This window comes from Lissotriton helveticus, chromosome 8, assembly GCF_964261635.1.
Source record: "Lissotriton helveticus chromosome 8, aLisHel1.1, whole genome shotgun sequence".
NCBI lineage: Eukaryota > Metazoa > Chordata > Amphibia > Caudata > Salamandridae > Lissotriton > Lissotriton helveticus.
This window is the reverse complement of record NC_136069.1, coordinates 1,655,121,140-1,655,145,128: the sequence shown is the minus strand read 5'-3', so window position 1 is coordinate 1,655,145,128 and position 23,989 is coordinate 1,655,121,140.

The window sequence follows — 23,989 nt, the reverse complement described above, 5'->3', positions numbered from 1 at the left end:
GTATTTGACCGCCCCTGTTTTCGTGTTTGACCTGGGATGAAGGGCGCTGCAGTCCATGGGGACACAGGACTGGCGCCGTGATTTTCGTCGACCATCGATCACCCCGCCCTCCTGTGTGGGCACCAAACTACATTTTCTCCACTCCCCCACACCAGCGACCTGGACCTGCCATGATGGTGCATGTTGGGATGTTGAGTCCGTAACACTAAAACACGGACTACAACTGCTGTGCTGAATGCATTAGGGGGAGGGAACTTAGTGCCTACAAGACATCCAGTCACAGGAGGATAATCATTTGGGGCTGTTTCGTTTAGGAGGAAGGCGCTGAAGAAGGCTCTTAAGCCGAAATGCATCCGCCATTACCTGGACCTTGAAATAAATGGTTACCTGCTCCTGTGTCCCCGTGTGGCCTCTCTTCTTTTCGTCGAAAAGATTTCAGTCATATATTCTGCGCAGCCAGACGCGCAGTTGGGATGGCCCTGCAGCTTTAAGTGACTACGGAGCTTCACTGGCACCATGCTGCTTGCAGCATTAAAACAATCGAGGAATCGATAGCACCGGGAGTCCGCCAAGAGTCTCAGTTCGTAGGAAGCAGACTGGGGTATTTTACCTCGACGGGCAAACAGTCTCGTATTTGACCGCCCCTGTTTTCGTGTTTGACCTGGGATGAAGGGCGCTGCAGTCCATGGGGACACAGGACTGGCGCCGTGTTTTTCGTCGACCATCGATCACCCCGCCCTCCTGTGTGGGCACCAAACTACATTTTCTCCACTCCCCCACACCAGCGACCTGGACCTGCCATGATGGTGCATGCTGGGATGTTGAGTCAGTAACACTAAAACACGGACTACAACTACTGTGCTGAATGCATTAGGGGGAGGGAACTTAGTGCCTACAAGACATCCAGTCACAGGAGGATAATCATTTGGGGCTGTTTCGTTTAGGAGGAAGGCGCTGAAGAAGGCTCTTAAGCCGAAATGCATCCGCCATTACCTGGACCTTGAAATAAATGGTTACCTGCTCCTGTATCCCCGTGTGGCCTCTCTTCTTTTTGTCGAAAAGATTTCAGTCATATATTCTGCGCAGCCAGACGTGCAGTTGGGATGGCCCTGCAGCTTTAAGTAACTACAGAGCTTCACTGGCACCATGCTGCTTGCAGCAGTAAAACAATCGAGGAATCGATAGCACCGGGAGTCCGCCAAGAGTCTCAGTTCGTAGGAAGCAGACTGGGGTATTTTACCTCGACGGGCAAACAGTCTCGTATTTGACCGCCCCTGTTTTCGTGTTTGACCTGGGATGAAGGGCGCTGCAGTCCATGGGGACACAGGACTGGCGCCGTGATTTTCATCGACCATCGATCACCCCGCCCTCCTGTGTGGGCACCAAACTACATTTTCTCCACTCCCCCACACCAGCGACCTGGACCTGCCATGTTGGTGCATGCTGGGATGTTGAGTCCGTAACACTAAAACACAGACTACAACTGCTGTGCTGAATGCATTAGGGGGAGGGAACTTAGTGCCTACAAGACATCCAGTCACAGGAGGATAATCATTTGGGGCTGTTTCGTTTAGGAGGAAGGCGCTGAAGAAGGCTCTTAAGCCGAAATGCATCCGCCATTACCTGGACCTTGAAATAAATGGTTACCTGCTCCTGTATCCCCGTGTGGCCTCTCTTCTTTTCGTCGAAAAGATTTCAGTCATATATATATATATATATATATATATATATATATATACATGGCGATAGCCATTAGGTAGTTACAGTTAGGACTAAAGTTTCCATAGGAAAAGCATTTTTTTGTTTTGCCAATACCTTTGGTGCCCCTTCACGAATCCTCACAAATTTTCAAAAAACATCCCCGTTTTGGTTTAGCTACTGTGTTGAATGTTTCGGGGTGATTCTTCTAGCGAGATAAAAGGAGAGTTCCAAAACACATTTTCCCTATGTTATGTCTATGGTGATTTTCCATTTTTTAACACAACTACAGCCCAAACTGCTGAACGGAATTACACCCAAATGTTTTTTTTTGTCATTTGGTGTAAGTCCATTAAGTCGTTTCAGAGATATTTAAGTTAAAAAAATATAGATATCTGAGGACGCGAGTCCTTGCAGTGGACTCGCGGATTGTACTGAAATTTAATTGGCTGCTAACACTTCAACTAGGAAGTGATGGCAGCCATCTTGGGACTCGGCTTGAAGCCAAGTCCCACAAAGACAGATTTAAAAAAAAAGGAAAAGGGTCAGGGTAGGGACATCCGGAGCCCCTGGCGGTGGTGCAGGGGTCACCCAGAGTCCCCACCATGGCTAAAAAGCATTAAAAGAAATCTTGGTAAATCCACAGACGGATCAGCAAATTTTTCTCAGATTTATTAAAAGAAAACCCGGTGTCCCACTTTCAGTTTATTTGGCGCCGAGGTGGGCCAGGTACCGGGGGCATTGGTGGCTGGAAAAGGATGGGGATCACATGGGACAGCATCGTTCTCCTCCTCCGGTTGCGCCACCCACTGATCGTAGGGAAGAGGTAGTGGTGCTTTCTGGCAGTGGGACGAATGTATCTCTTGCTTCCGGCCGTCCACCTTCACTGACATCCAGGTGGCAAGGAGGACCTACAGAGGTCATTTCCAGCGTGGCTCCAAATTTCCTTCCTCTGGTAGTTCTTCAGCAATATGTAATCACCAGGTCGAATGTCATGACCTGGTCCCTCAGGTATTGGCGGTAGAGCCTTGCGAATCTGTTGGTGAATAGAACACAAATTTTTAGTCAACTCGCACAAGTAGTCCATAAGCAATGGGTATACTATCTCTGAAAAACGACGAGGTCGTGGGACGCCTCAGACATTTGCCGGACGGCTGAAAACAACCTCAAATGGTGACAATCCTGTTCTAGAGTGGGTTGTCGCCCTTATGGACAACTGGGCTAGGGGTAACGCATCTGGCCATTGCAATCCTGTGCCTTCTTTGATCTTTGCCAACTTCAGTTTGAAAGTATCTTTGTACGTCTCAATCAAACCTGCCGACTGGGGGTGGTTCTCTGCATGGAATTTCTGTTTGATGTACAGACCATCGCACACCAACTGGATAACTTTTGAGTTGAAGTGACTTCCGTTGTCACTCCAAATCAAACGGGGCAAGCCAAAGTGCGGAAAGAACTCTTTTAAGAGTGCCTTTGCCGTTGCTATGGGTGTGTTCTCATTAGTGAGGTAATCCTCAATCGATTTACTGAATTCACAAACAACCACTAACACATACTTCAAATTGTTGACTTGTTCCATTTCAATGAAATCCATCTGGAGAACCTCGAAAGGGAAGGAAGGTGGTACAAAGTTACCAGAAGATGTAGGGGTACCTCTTCCAGGATTATGTACCATGCAGACCATGCAATACGTAAGCAGGTGAGCAGCTACCTTAGGGATGTTATCGTTCTGCCATACAGGATCTAGCAATTTACATATTCCCTTTGGTCTAATGTGGGCCGACACGTGTGCCATGGTGACTACAGGGAGTACAAATGCATCTGGTAACATCCATCTCTGCTTCCCTGACTTGTCAGTGCAACACCCTTCATCGTCTAAACGTCCTGTTCTCTCCTGCCATATTGCTAACTCCTCAATTGTTGCCTCGCTTTGAATTTCTCTAACCTTCACCAATGTATCTTCAAACATCTCATTGTTGGGTACCCATCTAGCAGGACCTGCCACAAAACATTCTTTTCATCTTAGATCTAGCTGTCTCCTTAGCTGTCTGATCTACAAATGCATCTCCCCTCCCCACATCATCAGTAATTGCCTTGTGGGCACTGCACTTCACTATTGCTAACTTTTTGGGAGGTGTCAGAGCTGACAAAAGCCTGTGTATCAATGGGCCTTTCTGGATCTTTAATCAATGTAGTTCAAGAATCCCCTCTCCGCCCAGAGCTGCCCAAAATTATGGGCAACCCCAAAGGCGTACTCGCTGTCAGTATAAATATTGACAGTCAGTCTCTCACTTAACACGCAAGCCCGAAGAAGAGCAATTAGTTCTGCAGCTTGGGTCGATTGATATGGAACATGTGATGTCTCAATTACAGTACGCCGCGTAGTAATAGCATACGCTGCAGTGGTGGTTCCATCTGGTAGTTTAAAACAAGAGACATCAACGTATAGTTCCCCTTGTGGGTCAGATAAGGGAACATCAGTCAGGTCTACCCGTCCCTTCATCTCTTCTTCCATGCGAAAAATACAATCATGTATATCTCTGTCCTCACTTTCAGACGGGAGGGCCAGTAACGTGGCTGGGTTCAGAGTGGCACATCTTTTTATTGTGACGTGTGGTGTAAAGAGGGTCAGTTCATAACCAGTCAGATGTGCACTGGTGAGGTGCTGTGTCTTTGTTTTGCTCAAAAGTGTGTCCACAGCATAAGGTACCATAACTGTGAGATCAGTAACAAGCACAACCCCCAGCCGTGGCCGCGAACACTCTTAGACAGCTCAGGTGGGCTCTTGCGACAATACCAAGCAAAGCAGAAAAACAGGCACACAGGCTCTGTTTACCTCTGAAGGCTTGTGTTAAAACAGAAGGCACGCAACCAGCCATCTTGTGTACATACAACACGAACAGCTTAGCATATTCTGAGGTGCCAAGCACAGGTGCAGAGCAAAGTGCAACTTTTAATTGCTCAAAAGCTTTTTGACATTCATGCGTCCAAGGCACGTGTTCATGCACATCTTTAGTGGTTAGCTGCAACAGCGGCTTTGTTAGTAAAGAATAATTAGCAATCCAGTGTCGATGGTACGAAGTAATGCCAAAAAAGGCTTGCACATCCCTTTGAGTATTAGGGATGGGCATTTTAACAATAGCACTAATTTGTTCAGGTGTTAGTCTCCTTCCTTCCTTCAACAGTAGGTGACCTAAATAGGTGACCTCCTGTCGACAATATTGAAACTTTTAAAGGGACACTTTATGTCCGTGCTGTGCCAGATGTAGAAATAATTTGACCGTTGCATCTTTGCAACCTTCTTCAATATCAGAAGCTATTAAGAGGTTGTCTACGTGTTGCAATAATACATTGCCTGGGGGAAGTGTGAGGGAATCCAATTGCCCCATTAAAGCTTGACTATATATTCTAGGACTTTCAATAAACCTGTGAGGAGCTCGACAGAATCGGAAACTTCTGCCGATCAGAGTGAACCCAAAAAGGTGCCTGCTATCTGGGTGAATGGAAATGCTAAAAAACATTTTTCAAATCAATCACAGAAAAGAATTTGGCAGTGGAAGCAATCATCGTCAGAAGGGCGGTAATGCCGGGACCACTGGGAATTGAGGAACCACTATTTTATTAACCTCACGCAAATCAATCACAAAATGATAGACATCAGGATGAGTATCAGAGGAATCAAAGGGTGCCTTCTCAAGAATGGGAAGAATATGGCTACTACACACATTCGCTGCTGTCTCCTCAACAACTCCTGACTTAATCAAATCCTGTATAATCTGCAATAGGGCTCACTCCCCTGCCTGTGGTATTTTATTCTGAGGAATACGAGGCAACACAGTATTGTCTTTGACCTTAATAAAGACCGGAGGTATCTGCAGCAACCCTACGTTTGTATCACCTGTAGCCCACAATGTGGGTGGCACATCTTTGAATTCAGCAGCAAGTGGTGCATCTTTGGAAATACACTGGTACTGGCCACATTTGGTCCTATCGTCATATAGACACTATCCGGAGAACAAGAAATTGTTGCATGCAACTTCTTCAACAGATCTAGTCCCAGTAAATTCTCTCCGCAATTTGTTCTCAATGAGAATGGCGGATCTACAGTATAGGGACCAATAGTCAAAGGAAGGGGTTTGGAAATGGGGCTCACTAACTGGTACGCCTGAAAAGCCTACCGAATTATTCCCTCACCCTGTCCCTGGCTGTCCTAGCTGTAAGACATCCCTGTCACCTCATCCATATCATAATCATCGTGATAGTACTGCCTTCCTCGAGGGTTATCAAAATAGTTCTGATCCGAATGATCCTGCGATGACTCATCTGACTGGACCCCATCACGACCACCTCCACCCTGACCCCTTCTGTGAGGACCCTGCCCTCTGCAACAACTCCAGGCACTCACTTCGCCAATGTCCCTCCTTTTTACAATACGCACATTGATTCGGCTCACATGTGCACTAATCCTGCTAGTGCGGGGCAACTGTTGGGCCAACCAGGTACCACGTCCTCTACCGTTCTCTCCTTTTTTCCTTTTCTTTACTGTTTTGAATTGATTTGTTCTAATCGCCTGTTTATTTTGGGATATATTCTCCTTTGAGATGTATCTTCATGTGATTGGTTCATAACTATATAGAACTGCATTGTTAGAATATAGATTGTCAAAAAGAAATTAATAAGTAAGCAAATTACAAAACCTTACACCTAACTGAGATTTAGAATCACATAACTAAGTACTTCAATAAATCCCTTTAAGGCACAATTTACCCATTCATTAACTTTGCCCAAGCTCTCAAGGGTAGATTGGGTTGTCCACTACACCTATCAGACATATGATGAGGGCATGCTGCTGCACAAACAGCTCATAATCTTTCACCACACTCCACACATCCTCCACACTGTAAATTGTATTCCGGGCCCACTGTGCAGCCTGATAAGCCACCATCTTTTTCTCCGCATTCCCCACATCAGATCAAATCTGCATCCTCCCCATTCGTTCTCAAGCTGCTGCCCAATTCCCTTTGTCCGGTCCACACACTGGCGTCCCAATACTCAGCAATGTTGGGGAAGAGACATTCGAGGAAGACACAATAGATGAAGGGACAGGCACTAGCGTTATTAATGACTGTGTTGAGGGTGTGAGGGATGGAAAGAAAGCATAAGTGGAAACAATAGGCATAGCAGGGAGACTTGCAGTCATTGCATGTGAAGCTAGAGAAAGAGCAGGAGGTGCCGTAGCCGAAGCAGCCGGGTCAAGAGCAGAAGAACCAGAGGTGGAAACAGGAAGCGCGAAAGACTGAGGTGTCGGGGCAACAGGGTACATTCTCGTGAGGCATAGGAAGGTGGAGGTCGAGCGTCTAACAGCTCCTCCTCAAATGTATTGCCCTCCTCCCGGGCGACATAAGATTTGTCACATTGCAATTGAAACTTTCTATCAGCATACTCTATACCTTTTTTTATTTTCTCTCTATCATGCGCTACTGCTTTCTGAGTCACTGTCTGTATCTTCCTTTTCCGGGCCTCTTTTTCTGCTCTCATGCGCCTTTGCCTAGCTTCCTTTTGCCATACCTGAAGAGAATCAAACATTGACTGTCTACTTCATTTTGCAAACAATTTATCCTGCAGGAAATTCTATTTTTGTTTATCAAAGGTACATGTTAGTGGCCACTGCCGCTCGGCATTGTCCCTTGTATATTTGTGCCACAATGTACTAAACATAATAGGGTCAATACTGTGCTTGACATATATGTCAAAGTTCGGGGTGCCTTGTGGAGGTGCAGGTTGTCTTTCATCCAGTCGAGCACGAGCAGAACAACAACAGCACCCCAAACACCATAATTTGCTCAAACAAGGCATCTTAATATAAGACATGTTCACTATTCATACCAGACGAATAACTCACAAATATACTACCCCCTTTAAAAAAAAAAAATATTAAAAGAGTTGGTCCTCAGACCACATCAAACAAAGGAAACCAAGAGTCAGTCCTCAGACTGCACCAAAACCAAGAGTCAGTCCTCTGACTGCACCAAAGAGACAGACTCAAGCCCCAGGCATTTTCAAGAGTAAGCCAAATTCATTATGTTGCCTGGACGAGGGTCCGCAGACACTCTGTGTCTGAACAATCCACAGACCTAATAGGTTCAAGCAAGCCAAGAAACGGTCTTCAGACCATACCCAAGATTATCCAAAATGGCGCCATATTCACCAAGAATCAAGACAAACTCACCTGGTGCACACAGGTTGAACAAAGTTATTTTCCACTGCCGACTCTTCGGACAAAATGGTCAGATCCAAGGGTTTCACCTTTCAGGACCCAGCTGGGATGACCGCTGGGTGAGGCACCGCCCGATCAGACAGGCGGGACAGCTGCGAGAGCTAAGCTCTGTCTTGTGGGGATCCCCGATCCGCCCATCCGACCTGACGAGGGCCCGTCCTCCACACCCATTTGTGGGCGAGGATCGGCCACCCGGTGGGTCCTGTTCGGGAGCCAACTAAAGGAAGTGACCCGAATTGGGTCACCCGGGTCACTCGCGAGCACCTCTTTGCCTTCCAAGAAATGAAGAGTCGGCGAGACAGTAGAGAATACAAACCAAGTTATTTATTAGTTTTGCGCTGCAGCAGAGCCCAGTCTGACCAGCCTCATGATATAGCTGCGGAGGGACTGACTTCAGAACACCTGGTTAAACATAATATGCATTTCCAACACCCCTAAAGACCCGCCCGGACTGAAATTTTCCAACTTGGGCATACACGAAGAAAAGAGGTACAGAAGGATGAGCTATCACCTGCAGAACGGGTACCTGCTATCACATTCTCAAGGTTGTCTTGTTCAGGCTCCACACTATTATAAGTTTGGTTTGATGGTGGTGGTGTTTCCCTATTTTTTTATTTTTTAAAAGAGTGTGAAATGGAACACTTTAATTTAGTTTTAACAAAGTACATTATGAGAAGACTAGAAGGTTTATGAAGTAATTCTGAATGTATAATCTTGAAATATTTAATAAGATTAAATATTATCCCACTGTGAAAAGCCACTAGATTGGTATCTTTTACTATGCTTAACCTTCCGTCCCTCTTCAGCAAAGCATTACATATCAGTACACCCTGTGAATGTAATGCAACTGTATTTCCCTCACTTAACACATCACTAGTTCCTTCCTTCAACACAACTCAGTTTCCTCATGCAACACAATGATACTATCCATCAGCAGCACAAATCCCCTCTGCAGTTTTGCTCACTATTTTCAGGTCTGTCACTTTGTCACTATCCCTTTGTCAATACATCTCAGCATGTCTTGAATTTTCAAGCCATTCATATAAGCTCCTGCATCGGGAGCTGCGTTATGACTTTAAGGTTGGTCCCACCTTTTAATTTCTTTTTTTTTTTTTTTAGTTACAGCCAAGAACTGGAATTCCTTGGACCCAGAGAGCACTGCTAAAGGATACATCAATCAATAATCAAACTTGTTCATGTTTTTTTCAACATAATTCTGTTTATGATGTAAAAAATAATCATGTATTCCTTTCTAATACAAAGACCACTCTGGTAGTCTAAAACAATCTTATTAATGACATACAATAGTTTTAAATTGCATACAAATCATGACAACAATTGTCTATTTCTTTCATCCTGTTCATTAAATAACAAACTGCCCAATGCATTTCGGGATGCAGTCCCTTCTTCAGGAGTTGCTATGTGTAATGACTCCGAATGTTGTCAACATAATCAATTATGCAGATTGACGCTGAATAGAGAGCCTTCTTCTAGTTTACTCGCCACGATGAAACATGTTCTCTACAATTTCAAACCTGTGTCTGAGAATCCTATTGGCATGACAAACACATTCCACCTTTTCTGCCACAGCTACCCAAAACTTCCTGATTTTTTGCATGTTTGTATAGTGAGCCAGGCCTATCAATTAAACTCTGCTTCACCGTGATATTTGTACCCAGTTTTCTGTTTCAGATTTTGACCCATGGTACTCCTAGGGTATTGGAATTCTCTAATTTCTTGTGTTTGGGGTGTTTCGGGTATCTTCATTACTCCAAGTCATAGTCTTCCTCGTCACAGTCACCGAGGAGAACTCCGTGTTCCAGGCACAGCATTCACCCATATAAAAAAGTCCCCACTCAATATGGCGGCCTGACAGGAAGTACCTGTGACCTGACCTATAAGGGTGGGCCAACCGTAGAACACATCCTGCAATACCCACAAGCAGAGACACAACCAGAAGGAAAGCAAAATGTTTTGTTCGTCTCTCCACAACCAAGGGCGGGAGGGAGGGATCATGACTGTGGCAAAGAAGACTATGACTTGGAGTAATGAAGATTATCGGTAAGTAACCGAGTCATTACCTTCCTCCTCAGTCTACCTCGCCACAGTCACCCAGGACCGTATACCCAAACGCTAGGAAAAGAAAAGAAACACACATCAAAGGATGTCAGGGAAATGTATTTGCAGACAAGCACAATCAGTAAACAGCCGAACCAAAATCCCCAGAAACCCCCCCTCCCAGCTGCAACTTATAATGGGAGATGAAGGTATGATAGGAGGGCCAAGTCGCCGCTGCACAAAGATCCCTCAAGGAGGTGCCTTTAAAAGAAGCCCAGGAGGAAGCCACACCCCGGATGGAACGACCCAGAATGATCGAGGGAAGAGAGACCCCTGAATGAAGATAGGCTAAGGAAATAGCAGACTGAACCCAATATGAAAGAGTAGCCGGGGTAGGCCGATGACACTGCCAGGCAACCCCAAAGGTCATAAACTAAAAATCCACCTTGCGAAGGGAGGCTGTCTGTTCAAGGTAGATAACCAGAGCCCTTGTCAAATCCAGTGTATGAAGCTGGATTTCCTCCTCCATAGAAGGAGCAGGACAGAAGGATTGAAGGACAATATCCTGGGACAAATGGAAGGGGTATGACATCATGTTTTTGGCTTCAGTAGAGTATGTCTCATCATCCGCGACGACCTGCACCTGACAGAGCTCCCTGCACCGTGTTCTTATAGAATCAACCAATATAATATTGCGGCATTTACTGGAGTAGCAGCTCACCCATCCTGAAAGGAATAATTACTGTGAGGATCTCTCGACATCTAAACGAGTAATAATCTCCTCACCATGAAAGCCACCACTATCATGAGTTTTGAATAGGGATCATACCAAGGAGATATTAAAATGTGAACATTGGCCCGTCTTCTTTAAATATATTGACGCATACATCATCTTCTACGATCTGGACTTTACTGTATTGAAAATATTGGCCTAAACAGAGTCTGTGAGCAACATCTACAACACATCAGCCTAATTTTTTAGATATTTACCAACTAAGAATAAATTTGGAGGTGGAACTCCTGAGGAAGGCAGGTTTCTGTTGAAACGCGTGTTGAGACAACTTGGAAACCACCCGAAATGTATATGATTAATGGGATTCTCTGCCATATTCTAAAAGCATTGTCTTTAAACCAATTACTATAGAAATCAATGAATTGTATTTTCATTTATACTGACAATTTAAGCAAACATTGGATTGTGGTTTGTATGTGTGATGGATGTATGCAGTGAGTATGTTGCACAAATCATTGTCTCTGTAAATTTATGCTCATCATGTTTTTAAATCTCCAACGAAATCTTATATAATAAATATTTTTGCACTTTTCTAATCTTTAGTGTCACTACTATCATTTGACATGTTCTGATTTTGGTTTATATATTGAATTGAAGTTGACCTAGAACATTTACAGTATGTATTTTCCTGTCTAGGTGAACTTCACATTAGTACCAGGTGGCCCCTTATCTTTACGGTCATCTTGGGAAGGAAGGCCGTGTCAGGACGAAGGGCCACCTTGTCAGGAAAAAAACGCAAGAAAGAAGGATTGCAAAGTAAAGTACCATGCTCCCCCAAATGACACCCCAAGGTAATAGTCACCAGAAAACATACCTTCAATGTGAGAAACTCCAGAGACACTGAAGGCAGGAGCTCAAATGGGGAATGTTGCAAGGCAAAACGACCAAAGGAAGATCCCAGGGGGGGAACAGGAGAAGCCACGACAGGCCGCCAAAGAAAAAAACTGCAAAGAAGGCGAAAAGCCAAGGACTCAAAAGGGATGGGAGAGGCACCCCAGGTAGCCTTAATGGCAGACCGACAGCCCAAGCAAAAACCCATCCCAGAGGAATTCAAGCACAGAACTCCCCTCACAGGAATCAGGGAGAACCCCCTGTGAAGAAAACCAAGCAGAGAAATTCTTCCAGTGACGCTCATAGACCTTAAGGGTACTGTTCTTCCTAGAGTTATGTATGGATAGGGCCACCTCAGAGGAACAACCCAAGGACACTAACCTTTGCCTTTCAACTTCCAAACCCCCATAGCCAACAGGCTGAGAGCCTAATGAGACAGGCGAGGAAAGAGGAGCGAGAAGGGGACAGCGGGACTTTCCACGAGGAGCAACATCCAAATGAAGCAGGAGGGGATACCATGGCTGGCGAGGCCAAAAAGGGACCACCAACAACATAAACACCCCCTCTGACCTGATCTTCGCCACAACCCTTCTGAGAAGGGGAAAAGGAGGAAAGGCATAGAGAAGACCAGGAGGCCAAGGGAAACTCAGGGCATCCACCCCCCATGCCTCCCTGCAAGGAAGGAGGGTGCAAAACCTCAGCAGAAGGGCATCCTGGGGGGAGACAAAGAGATCCAACCAAGGCCTCCCAAACCACCCGGCCATCTCCCGAAAGACAGAGAAGACAGGGACAGAGAAACCTAAGAAGGAAGAAGGCGACTCAGCTGATCCACACGCCCATTCTCCCTCCCCGGCAGATAGATAACCGTCAGACCCAGCAGGTTGGCTTCCTCCTAAGACCCAATCTGATCCACAAGGAGGGCCAAAAGAGGAGAGGGTGTGCCCCCCAAATGATTCAAGTAGGCACGGGCCACCTGATTGTCTGTGCGCACTTGAACCCACTTGTCCTTCAGATGACGGGCAAAGTGCAGGAGCACCTTGAACACTGAAGAACCAGGCCTTTAGGGGCCTAGCGGCGCAGGGCATGCCTAAATCTCCGAGTTCACCTGCTTTCTTATACAGAGACACGGGACACTCTGTTAAGCGTAGACAACAGGATTTATTAGCTGCAGCTATGCACAGTGATCCTAGAAGTACACCAATGGTATGTTCTCAGGAGAATGACCCTTTACTCCGGGGCTCACATTCTTTTAAATTCTTTTACACCTACATAAGAACACTCCCAATGCACAAAATTTAAACGAATGAAAAGATATGTTTTTTGGGAAAAACAAGACGTCACATGATTAGATTATCCACTCCCTAGGTCATGTTTTGACTAACCCCACAGGTGGTTCAATAATGGTGTCCCTGAGTTAATCAACAGTGGTAGACATGTTTGTGTATTGCAAAAGAGGCCAATTTGCAAGGTAGTATAAGACGGGAAGAAGGACAATGAAAACCAACAGATGGTTTGAGACAAGGATTAGTGAGTCGAGACAAGAATACTGAAGGCCAACAGGCAGTTTGGATAAGGATTAGTGAGTCGGACTGATTCCTGGAATCGACTTTACCTCAAGGAAAGAGGGGTTATTTGATATGTGGCAGTACGAAGGGCAAGAGTTTTCTGTCTGCCAGGCTGCCTGAGTCCGGGCAACACAAAATGGCGGTGAAACACAAAATGGAGTCTGAACCGAATTTCCTCAACACTGCAGCCAGTTCCTTTCAATTCGAAGACATCCAGCTCTCCGTGGGGACCAAGGACCCCGAGCAGAAAGAACCCCGAGGGTGGCACCCCAACTCCAAGGCTGGCATCGGTAGTCAGGGTGTAGTGTAGTTCCTATTATCCCAATAGGCTCTGCGCATTGGAATAATACCTTCAATAGTATAGGCCTAGACCAGACGTTAACTAGGTCTACTACTGTCGATATTAGACTTAAAGTTTTGGGTTTGCCAGCTAGCTCAGAGTTCACTAGAAACTTTCTCGAATAGGCAAGGAGGAGTTGAACCTCCCTGGATAGACAAGAAGGGATTTAGTTTCTGACAACCATAGAACATGACAACTTTGCTCTCCCCTAATCAAGAGTGTATCTCTAGAGTCGTGTGAAAACAAAAGACGACTTATTTTACTCAGTCAGTACGTGCATTCTTAGTCTCACCAGATTGTAGAGAAAAGGAAGAGACGGGCGTGTTCAATAAAAGATGTTATTTATTGATCAGTCTCTTTTCTCATACAAGAGAAATGGATCGATATTATTGCAATACTTATGGTTAAGTAAAGTGCATACAATAAAAGCAGAAGTATAAAATAATACTGTAAAAACATTGATATGGTTTCTAAGCCATATGAAGGTTTAAAATGAATAAAATGAATACATACACATTTACATTTGACTAATCGTACTCAACTGGTGTTTCTAACTACGCCTACCCCGTGTACCTGACCTAAGCCTAATACGTGGGTGGGAATAGAAAGTTACAGTTTAAGTTAAGTTTGTTTTGCCAAGTGACTGACTAAAGAATTCTCTGCAAGGGGTTATTCAGTTCCGTACCTGGAATCTAGGATGAATGAGGGATGGTATCTCTCGTCTCTGGTCTCGATATTCCAGGCTGCCTGCGAGGGCTACCCGGAAGCGCCGGAGCTGGATTTCTCGGCAGGAGAAAGCAGCGTCTCGTTCTCAGCGCGTCAGGAAAGGCGGGGCTGCGCCAGCGGGGTCTGCTCTGCTCTGGGCTTCGGCAAGTCTGGCTGCTCCGATCTCGTCACCACCGCGTGTGTTTGCATAGGGCAATATCGGTAATATTTATACCTTTAAGGTGCCGAGATTGACGTAAGGATGGACATAGATACGTCAATAAGGATGTCAGCACATTCTTTTGCTGAAGTTCTCGGTGAAATCAAAACAATGGCCGCAGGGTTTTTCCCAGGTCTGTCATAGGTTTGATTTGTTTTGAGAACTCCGTATGCCTTATCAGGGGCTGGAGGAATATCGCTTGTCTAATTAGATGGCAAGCGTTATGACCTAATCAGATAACACGTTCCTGTGCCGTAGTGTGGCTTTATCAGATAACGGTTCCTGCATCATGGGGGTTTTCTGCCTCATGGGATGGCTGCTAGTTAACTTGTTAACCAGAATAGGGTCAGGAATAGGGGGATAGGAATAGGGGGATCGATACAGAACCTATAGGAATACATCACACCCACTCCACGCTAACTATGGACATATTTACGAATCTATGCATAGTAAAACATACTGTAGAGTATCGTGTATACCTTACCACCCCAAAATACATAAATGGATTTTGAATTTATCAAATATACGGAAAAAACATTCACATGTAATATATGCACTCAAGCTGTACAATAATGCTAAAGTAATCACGCATATCTATACATTATCACTAATTTGTATATGAGAATTTACACATGAAATGGCTCTTAATACAGAAAAAAGTTTCGAGACCATTCCATCCCAGAATAAAATAATTATGAACATACCAGCGGGCAGCTAATGTCTATAAAGTATCTAAAAATAGAAATCTTAGTTCTCTAAGAATAGTTCTTACTTTAAGCAGAAAATAAGTGTCCCGAAAAATTCGTAAAAATATTTTGGGGCTGCTGAAAAAAATTGCTGTCCGTTAACTGGAGGGAAAATTGTTCATGGTATTTTGCTATTCTAGTCGAAGGCCAAATTCAGGGAACGCCGTGTGCGAGCTTGCTCAAAAGTCTCTATTTCTGCTCTGGTGAGAACATCATATCATTTAGACTCTCGAAAAAGTTGTCAACAGCTTCCTGGGAGAGTTCCACTAACTCGGAAAAAGATGTAACCATGCATTCGTGCGCATGATTGTCTCCATCGACGTTTTGATTAGTATTGCTGACAGAAGGTCGTACCTGATCAATGCTGCTTTCATCTTGAACTTCACTACCCCTTAATCGTAGTGGTGAAGCTTCCGCGAATGCCGTCATCAGGATTGGTAGCCGTTGAGGGCAGCACAAAGTATGAGCCTTTATTGGACTCAACAATGTTTCTGCATCCATTGGCGCATCTGATTGTAGAGTCAGACAGGTGTCTAACACGCATTCTTCTCCGCATAGCAAGCACCTTAATACAGGTAAAACACATCGATGCCACATTGGTCGAAATGAAAGAAACCAAGTCATGTTCAGGTCTCTAAGCCGGGATAGTCCCAGGATTTTTGATATCCGGTCCCGGTATCCAATGGCTAGGATTGTTTCTTCCCTTGTCGCAGGTGTTTTGTCTGTGACATGGTTTGCCATAACGACATATATAAGGCCTAAGAATAGGATTCCTGCAATTAGTCCCAAAATGAGGGGAAGTCCGCCAAAAATCGAATGGACGAAATCTGGAAAAATACCCAGTATGGCTTTGAATGGTGTTAATGCCATCGAAAATACTGTCTTAAATACTTTTGAGACTCCACTGGTATCAGAAATATTTAAGATTTCATTCAGGATTTCTGCGAAATGTATGGGGGAATTAGTTGATAATAAGGAGTGAATCTCTGCAGTCGTCCTTGCGACTAGGAGATCATACATTTCTTTTGATGACGTGAGTCTGGTCGGCGTCTGAAGAAGCACTGTTTTCATTCTGCTTAAAGTATCTATTCGAATAGAAGTAATTTTCAAGTTGGGCCATGCCCTTGCCTCCCTGTCTGGAAGGGAGCTGGGGAACAATAAGCGTCCACAGCACTTGACCTTCGCAGTCGTAGTTACGAGATAAGGAGTCCCGGGCATAAGACTACAGCATCTGCGATCTACAATTAGAATGTAACTCCCATTATAGAGTCTTTGAAAGAATGGTTCTATCTCTGTTGCAGGTGCGCCTAGCTGGTGACATGAAAGGTTATTTGAGTTCCCTTCACAGGCTCCATGCAAACTAATTCCATTACACAGAAGTGTACCGCTCAGTGACATTGCACAATTATTGCCACTAAGAAACACTTTCTGGCCTTTATTACTGACACATGCATGTGAATAGGGCAAGTTCCATGTTGTTTTAATGTACCCCTTTCCCAATTTTTCGTACATGCCAGCCTGTATATATTTTTGGCAGTATTGAAACCTGAAGGTTGATATTGGAATATTAATTATCCCATGTATTATCCATTCACTGACAGGTCGTTCTGACATTGTCACTGGTAATCTCTCGAGTTTCTCAATGCTCAGGATTGTATAATCAGCACCCTTCTGGGCCATACTGATTTGTTTATCAGTAAGGTTAAAGATATTGAATAGTGACGTTGTGTTGATTAAACGCCAAGGCACATAGCCTGAACGCAGGTTTTGTAACGTCCAGCCAAGCTGTACAATAGAACGCAATTGAGACTGACCGTGTTGTAACAACAGTAAGTCTTGCGATATTATGTCGATTGCTGAAGACACAATGCTGTCCAGAGAAAAAATTCTGGAGGACAGAGTCATTAACCCATTGTTCACTACAGAAAGTGATTTTTCCAAATTAATACGGTCAATTTCCCGTATTCTTTCTGCTGTCTCAATTTGAGTCACCTTCCAGGCCTCGTTGTATGCTGCATATACAGAGGCTGCTATGAAACGTTTCTGACGCTGTTTGCGCGGTCCCATAATGAAATCACGCAAGTCAGCACCATCAGTAAGTAAAGTTAGGTGTTGCTTAATTTCTGCCAGTGCGGAAGTCTGTATCCATTGAAGGCATAATTTGCCCACACTGTAGGTGGTTATTATTCCTGGGTGTTGTCTTTGGGAATATCTAGGGTCTGGCCTGGTCATTTTGAACCCCTGTGTTTTGTTCAGGAATCTGTTTTGACAGTTATTAGTATCTGTGGGCCAGATCAACCACTGTTTCCAATCAGGATGTGTTCTGTTTTGGTTTAATACATAATTTACGTCTATCTCTTCATCTGTGGAGCTATTGCTGTTCATTGTTGGTTTTGGAATAGACGGTTTATTTAAGTCTTTGATTTTGGCTAAGCCAAGACAGGTGGTTTGTTGAACAGTGTCATTTAAAAATATAATTTGTTATGGGATCATGCAGGCTCTAAACAAGGATTCTATACCCTGTACTTGCCATTCTTTTGTACCCCAAACACTTTTTACTTCAACATTTTTGTCCCAATAATCAAAACCAAAAGTATTCATTTGTTCAAAGAATGAGTCTGAATATATCAATTTCGTGTTTGTTATCATGGTCTTTGTCCCTGTCTTATTTGACAATTTGAAATAAAATGTTTCAGCATTACTTGTGTTGAAACCTGAAAAGTATGAATATTTGTCATAAACGGTTCTTGAGCTTCCTTTTGGAGGGGTTGCACAATGTTCCCATTGATTATAATTTAAAACATTTCTAGGTTGTGCAGATCTATGTAGAAAATGGTTACCATAGTGGTTATAACAGTACATACTATCATAATTTGTCGAACCCTGCAAATAATCATGTTTGGTAAATTTAGCAGACATTACTAAGTCAGACATCATATTATTTATACTTTCAAAGTCCCAATCATCAGCAAATGAGCTTGGTTTTACAAAGTCACTCAATGAGATCTTAATTTGGTGTGGATATTTCAGGATTTCAACCGGACCATAAATTTCGTAGTCAGTTTTGTCCCATGCTACCCCACCCGGTATAGGATTGGCTGTGAAGTTGACTGAAGAAAGTTCTCTTTTCTCGACGTGTGAAGATGTGTGTGGTTTGAGGATCAAGTTGATTTTCTGACTTGCTGTGTCCATTTTAGCATATTTTCCCTCAATGAAGCGTCCCAAAGTTAGTACCATGATGAGCCAAAGTATGAGGATAAATGCACCAAAACCCACCCAAAATTCAATCCATGGAGAAATTAGATATGTTTCTTTCAGTTGTTTCAAAAGTACTTTAACTTTATCTTTAAAGGTTTTTGTTGATGGCTGTGTTTTTGATTCAGTGAAGCCTTCAGAGGAATCATCGAAGTTTATGAAGTAGCCGGATGCAGTTCTGTCTATTGTTCCAATTGCTTCAGGATTACTGTTTCTTGCATAGTCGTTTGTTACTTCATTATAGATTGGTGTGTCTCTGCTAAATGTTTTTATTTGGGTTTTCAGAGGTCTAAGTTCCATTGCATTGTTGCATAGTCCTTGTTGTAGTTCTGTAGGCGTTTCGAATGTGATTAGCCTCTTAGATTGAACCTCTGTGTTAGTAGCAAATCTTGGTGTTCTACTACTTCTCGGCAGTCCACTTGGCCTACTATTTGTTATCGGCCACATGCTGTGGTTTTACCAGGTCGATGGATACAACTCGGTTCTCCTTTTTACCAGCAAGCGGCGTTAGTACAACTGATCTTGTCCCGTTGACAGACAAGACAGGAACTGCTTTTCTGTAAGAAGGCCCAAATTCCTTCTTTACCGCGATCTTTTCTCTGACTAGATCCCCGATTTTTGGAATCCAGACAGGTCTTGCTGGGACAGGTGGTGGTTCTTCAGTGGTTGTTGGCTGCTGTTTCAACTTTATGTTGCTCAGGTCTTTTCTTGTTTCGTTTAAGTCCTGCAAAACAGCCAAACGATCTTTGATATCAAAGCATTTTTCCTTCACCACTGAAGTCTGACTGTCGAGATCTAAGACTAACATCCTAGTTCCAAATAATAATTCGTACGGACTGAATCCCTTCAGAGAATTTCTTGGCAAGTTATTTAGACTACGTTGGACACTTATTAGATGTTTGACCCACCCAGCTCCCGAACCTAATACCTTTGCCGTTATAGATTGCTTTATGTCACGGTTTTTTCTTTCAACAATTCCGTTCCCCTCAGGGTGAAATGGACAAGAGTACCGCAATGTAACGCCCATGCTGACCATGGCCTCCTTATAAGCCCTAGAGCTAAAAGCAGGACCATGGTCCGAATGCAGCATGCCAATTGCGTATGTGCCGATAAAGACTCGCAAATCTTTTATAACAGTTCTGGCGTCAGCCGTTCGCTGGGGCCACATCCATATGAATCTCGTGCATGAGTCCACTGCAACCAAGATGTATTTATAGCTACCATCCCTTTGTAAGGGACCACAGTGGTCTAGGTAAACACAGGCTAATGGTTTATCCGAGATTAGAAGGGGCGTCTGCGCTGGACGTCTCACCGTTGATACTTTCATTCTTTGACATATTTCACATTCTAAAACATAGTTCCTTGTTTGTCTTCTCATTTGTGGCCACCAGTATCTCTGTTTTAATAATGATACTGTGGCTGAGACGCCAGCATGTATAGAAGCAAGCCCTTTGTGTGCCACTATTATCAGTCCTAACCTATGTTCCATGTTTGGAATTGCCCTATCCCCCACTCCAGGGATTCGAGCAAAAGGAACATTGTTTGCATCAGTTATGTATGAGTATTTTACTGGAAAGCCTTTCGGGAGTGTTTCTATCGAATCCTTTTCTGTAGCGCTGACAGCCTGTAATATTTCGCTGTCTATTTTTGTTTTTGACCGTGTGATGGCAGCTACGGAAGCCGTTTGCACAGCTGCCTTCGCGGCCTCATCAGCCAATGAATTCCCTTCAACGTGAACGCCATCACGTTGATGACTCAGCGTATGTATCACGTGAGTCTTTGGTAGTTCTTTTTGTAATAGAACTACTTGTTCCCAGAGCATCTTATGCTTGATTGTGCCTCCTTTTGCATCCTTAAAACCATTCTGAAGCCAGATCTGCAAGTATTCATTGTAAGACTGAACGCAGTAATACGAATCGCACACTATGAGTGTGGGGAATTCTCGATCGGTATTTTCAAGCGCCATCTTAAACGCCAGTAGTTCAGCTCGCTGAGCTGTACAATCTCCTAGAGATTGTGTCTTAGTGATAGCCGGTTTGAATTTTCCTTCGTGCCAGCGACCTTTAACAATCGCGCACGCAGCACTGTAAGCTTGTTTACCCCCTACTGCGGGTTGTGCTGATCCGGCTGTATATATTATACAGCCGTAATGTTCTAGAGGCAGAATTTCGGTCGGCGGAGGACATTCAAATTCATATTGGAGAAATTCTTGTGTTTTTAAGTTAGGATCAAATTCGTATGCCACGTCTGTTGCAGCAAGAGAATTAGCCCATTGTATCCATCTCGGATGGAGCGCTTTAGCATTTGGAATGCTTGCTTTTGTTACAGCCTCTAGGGCTGGTATTGGTGTCACGATTATTATTCGTTTACCTTGTGCCAGGGCTCGTTCTTTTGCTATAGCTGTCTGTGTTGCAGTAAGAATTTTTTCCGTTGGGCTAAATTTCATTTCAGCCTTAGTGTACAAGTGTGATTTGAATGCAATTGGTACCTTTTCTCCCTCATTAGAGGTCAGGTATGTGAATCCGCATCTTCCTGGGATGACTCGAATCACAAGATTGCGTGTGTTATCACGTGTTTCTAATTTTGTTTTAATTAACATGTCTGTTTGTAAGGATCTCAAAATTTCTGTGTGTATTTGAGTCCAATTGGTTCTTTTAAAATCTGGTTTTATTAGATCATAAAGGGGTTTGACCCTTTCTGCGTAATTTGCGATGTATGTTCTTCCGAAATTTAGGAAGCCTAGAATTGACTGTAGGTTTTTTAGCGTTCTAGGTGCTTGGAGTACGGCACATTTCTCTAGGAAATTGTCAGCCAGGCTTTTGCCTTCACTTGATAATTCGTATCCTAAGAACAGGACTGTTAGATGGGCAATTCTGGATTTTTTAAAGTTGAATTTGTAACCCTCTGCTGCGAACCCAAGTATTATGGTGTTCACTCTCTTCAAGTGAGTATCCAAGTCATCATCTGTTAAGTATATGTCGTCGACATAAGATAATGCTTCGTCATCATATGTTTGTAGTAATTCTGTTACTCTCGCTGAGAATACCCCTGGGCTATTCTTGTACCCCTGGGCTAACCAACAGAATTGTTTTTGAGTGCCATTTATTGAGAATGCAGACAAATATCTGCTCTCTGGTGCTATGTTTTGACAAAAGAATCCATTAGAGATGTCTAATGTTGTTTTGTATTTTTTGCGCACTATGTTATTCATTAGTGCAGCACTATGCGAGTTTTGCACTGCAAAAGTTTTGCAACATGAGTTAAGGTGTCGATAATCCAAAACTAGACGATATGAATTGTCTGGTTTGGAGACCGGAAACAAAGGGTTGTTCATTTGTGAGGTGCAAGTTTCAATCACCCCCTGGTATTCTAATTGATCTAGGATTTCTTTTACCTGTTTTTTAGCTTCTTGCTTAATTGGGTACTGTCTTTGTGCAGTAGGTTGTGATTTTAACTGGATTTTGTGAGGAGGAGAGTTCTCATCCCATCCTACATGATTTTTATATAAAGCAGGAACTTGAGCTACTGCCCACTTTCTGGCAAGTGTGTATTTTTTATGAATTGGGATATGATTTGAGAAGGCAGGCATAATTATTTCTTCGCCATGAGGGCACTCCCTGACAAACTCTGGTGGCCAGTCTTTTTCAGCTAGAAGGATGTCATAGCCCTTGGAGAGATTATCCCAAAATAGTCCCCTTATTTTTCTAGTCTTATCCCCTTCTATACGTAAAGTTATTTCATATATTTTGTGAGGTTTGCTAACTCTGGTGTCTGCAGTTTCCACTTGAAGATATTCATTCGTGTCCACTGTCTCCAGATGATTCATAAGGACTTTGCGAGCTATGCTCACTTCTGCTGCGCTGTCTAGCATTGTCTGAGCCCATTCTCCGTTTTTCAGTTGTGTCCTCAGTATTTTCGGCATTGTTAACTACCTTGATACTGGCTACCTTCTTTTTTGGAAATTGTAATTTCTTTTTTAGATGAGCAGGTTCCTTGTCTTTGGACTTGGCGTGCTCTTCTCTTTGTTCTGATCGTCCTCTTCTTTCCGATTTCTGCGAGGAAGTCTGAAAAGATTGAGAGGGACGTGTATCAATGTCTTGATATCTATCAGGCTTCTTTATATTATCCCTATTTCTAAGGTTATATCTTTTCCCAGAGGGGTCACTTTGGGGTGACCTGTGTCTTTGGTTCGGAGATTTTTCTCTCCGCCGAGGAGACCTTCCTCTGGACTGGAATTTCTTTTCTTTAGGATTGGATTGTTTGTTTCCATCCCAGCTCTTTTTTTGTGATGTTGAATTATTATTAAAAAATATTTTTTCAGGACTTTCAATCAATTGTGGTTTTACTGGTATTCCACCTAAACTATCTCTACCTAGTTCCTCATAGGATTTTTCTATAATTCTGGCAATTTCAGCTGGTTGGTCTGCTATATCTGTCTCCTTTAACCTCTGGCGGATCGCCACGTTTGCTGCTTCTCCCTTTATGTTGGCTAATAATATAGCCGAGACCTTCTTGAAGTCTTTTAGTAATTTCATACCAAGAGTTAAAGCGGGTTCTGGACCGTATTCGTCTTGAATTTGTTTTAGCACATCTGGTATTACCGAAATGGATGGAACACCGTGCGTTTTTGTGTAAATGGAAGCAAAGACTGTACCCCAAGTGTCACAGTCCTCCACGTGTGGTGCGATTCCCATTGGAAGACAGATAGTCAGAATCCTGTGTTTTTCTAACGGGGTGGTGTCTGGAAACACCGCCTCTATTTGGGTGATTTTTTGTGCTAACCAGAATGGTATTTGTTCCCGTTTAGCTGGTACTTTACCTAGGCAGGATTGTATGTTCTGTGGTGTAATTTTATTTGTGTTCCCCTGGTGAGGGGTCAGCTGTGGAATTTTAATTGCTGGTTGAATTGTTGAAGTCCGCATCACATATTGGACTAATTGTCTATGTAATTTTATTAATTGTTTTAGCTGTGTTAAAAGCTCTGCTTGAGACATCCCATTGATGTCTGGATGTGGTGTGAATCCGGCTAGGACCGGCCACGTTGCTCCTGGTCTACCTAATGGACCGAGCCTGGTGATGTGATTATTATGTTTTAGGGCGCCATTAAATAAGAGCAGATGCTCTTGAAATTTAAGTGGTACTTCCACCTCCTCGAAAGGAGTGTACTCATTAGGAGGGTCCTCTGTTTTGTAATAGTGGAAGTACTGTGTTACAGCATTTGCTGCTGGAAAGTGTATCCATGAATAATATACCTCTGTCTGCCGATATTCGTGTGCCTCAATCACGAATATGACTGTGCCACCTCTAGGTGTCAGTCCATTTTCTATAAGTTTTAAAGTTATAGATTTCCTCTCGATGACCGGGATGAGTATTATATCCGGGTCTGTGTCTTGCAGTGCATTATCAGCAGCTGCGAGTTCAGTTGCTATCCTAACTGTCTCTCTTTCGTCATCACTGTCTCCCATTTTACCGACAGGAACGTTATTTAGTTTGTTTGCAGATCA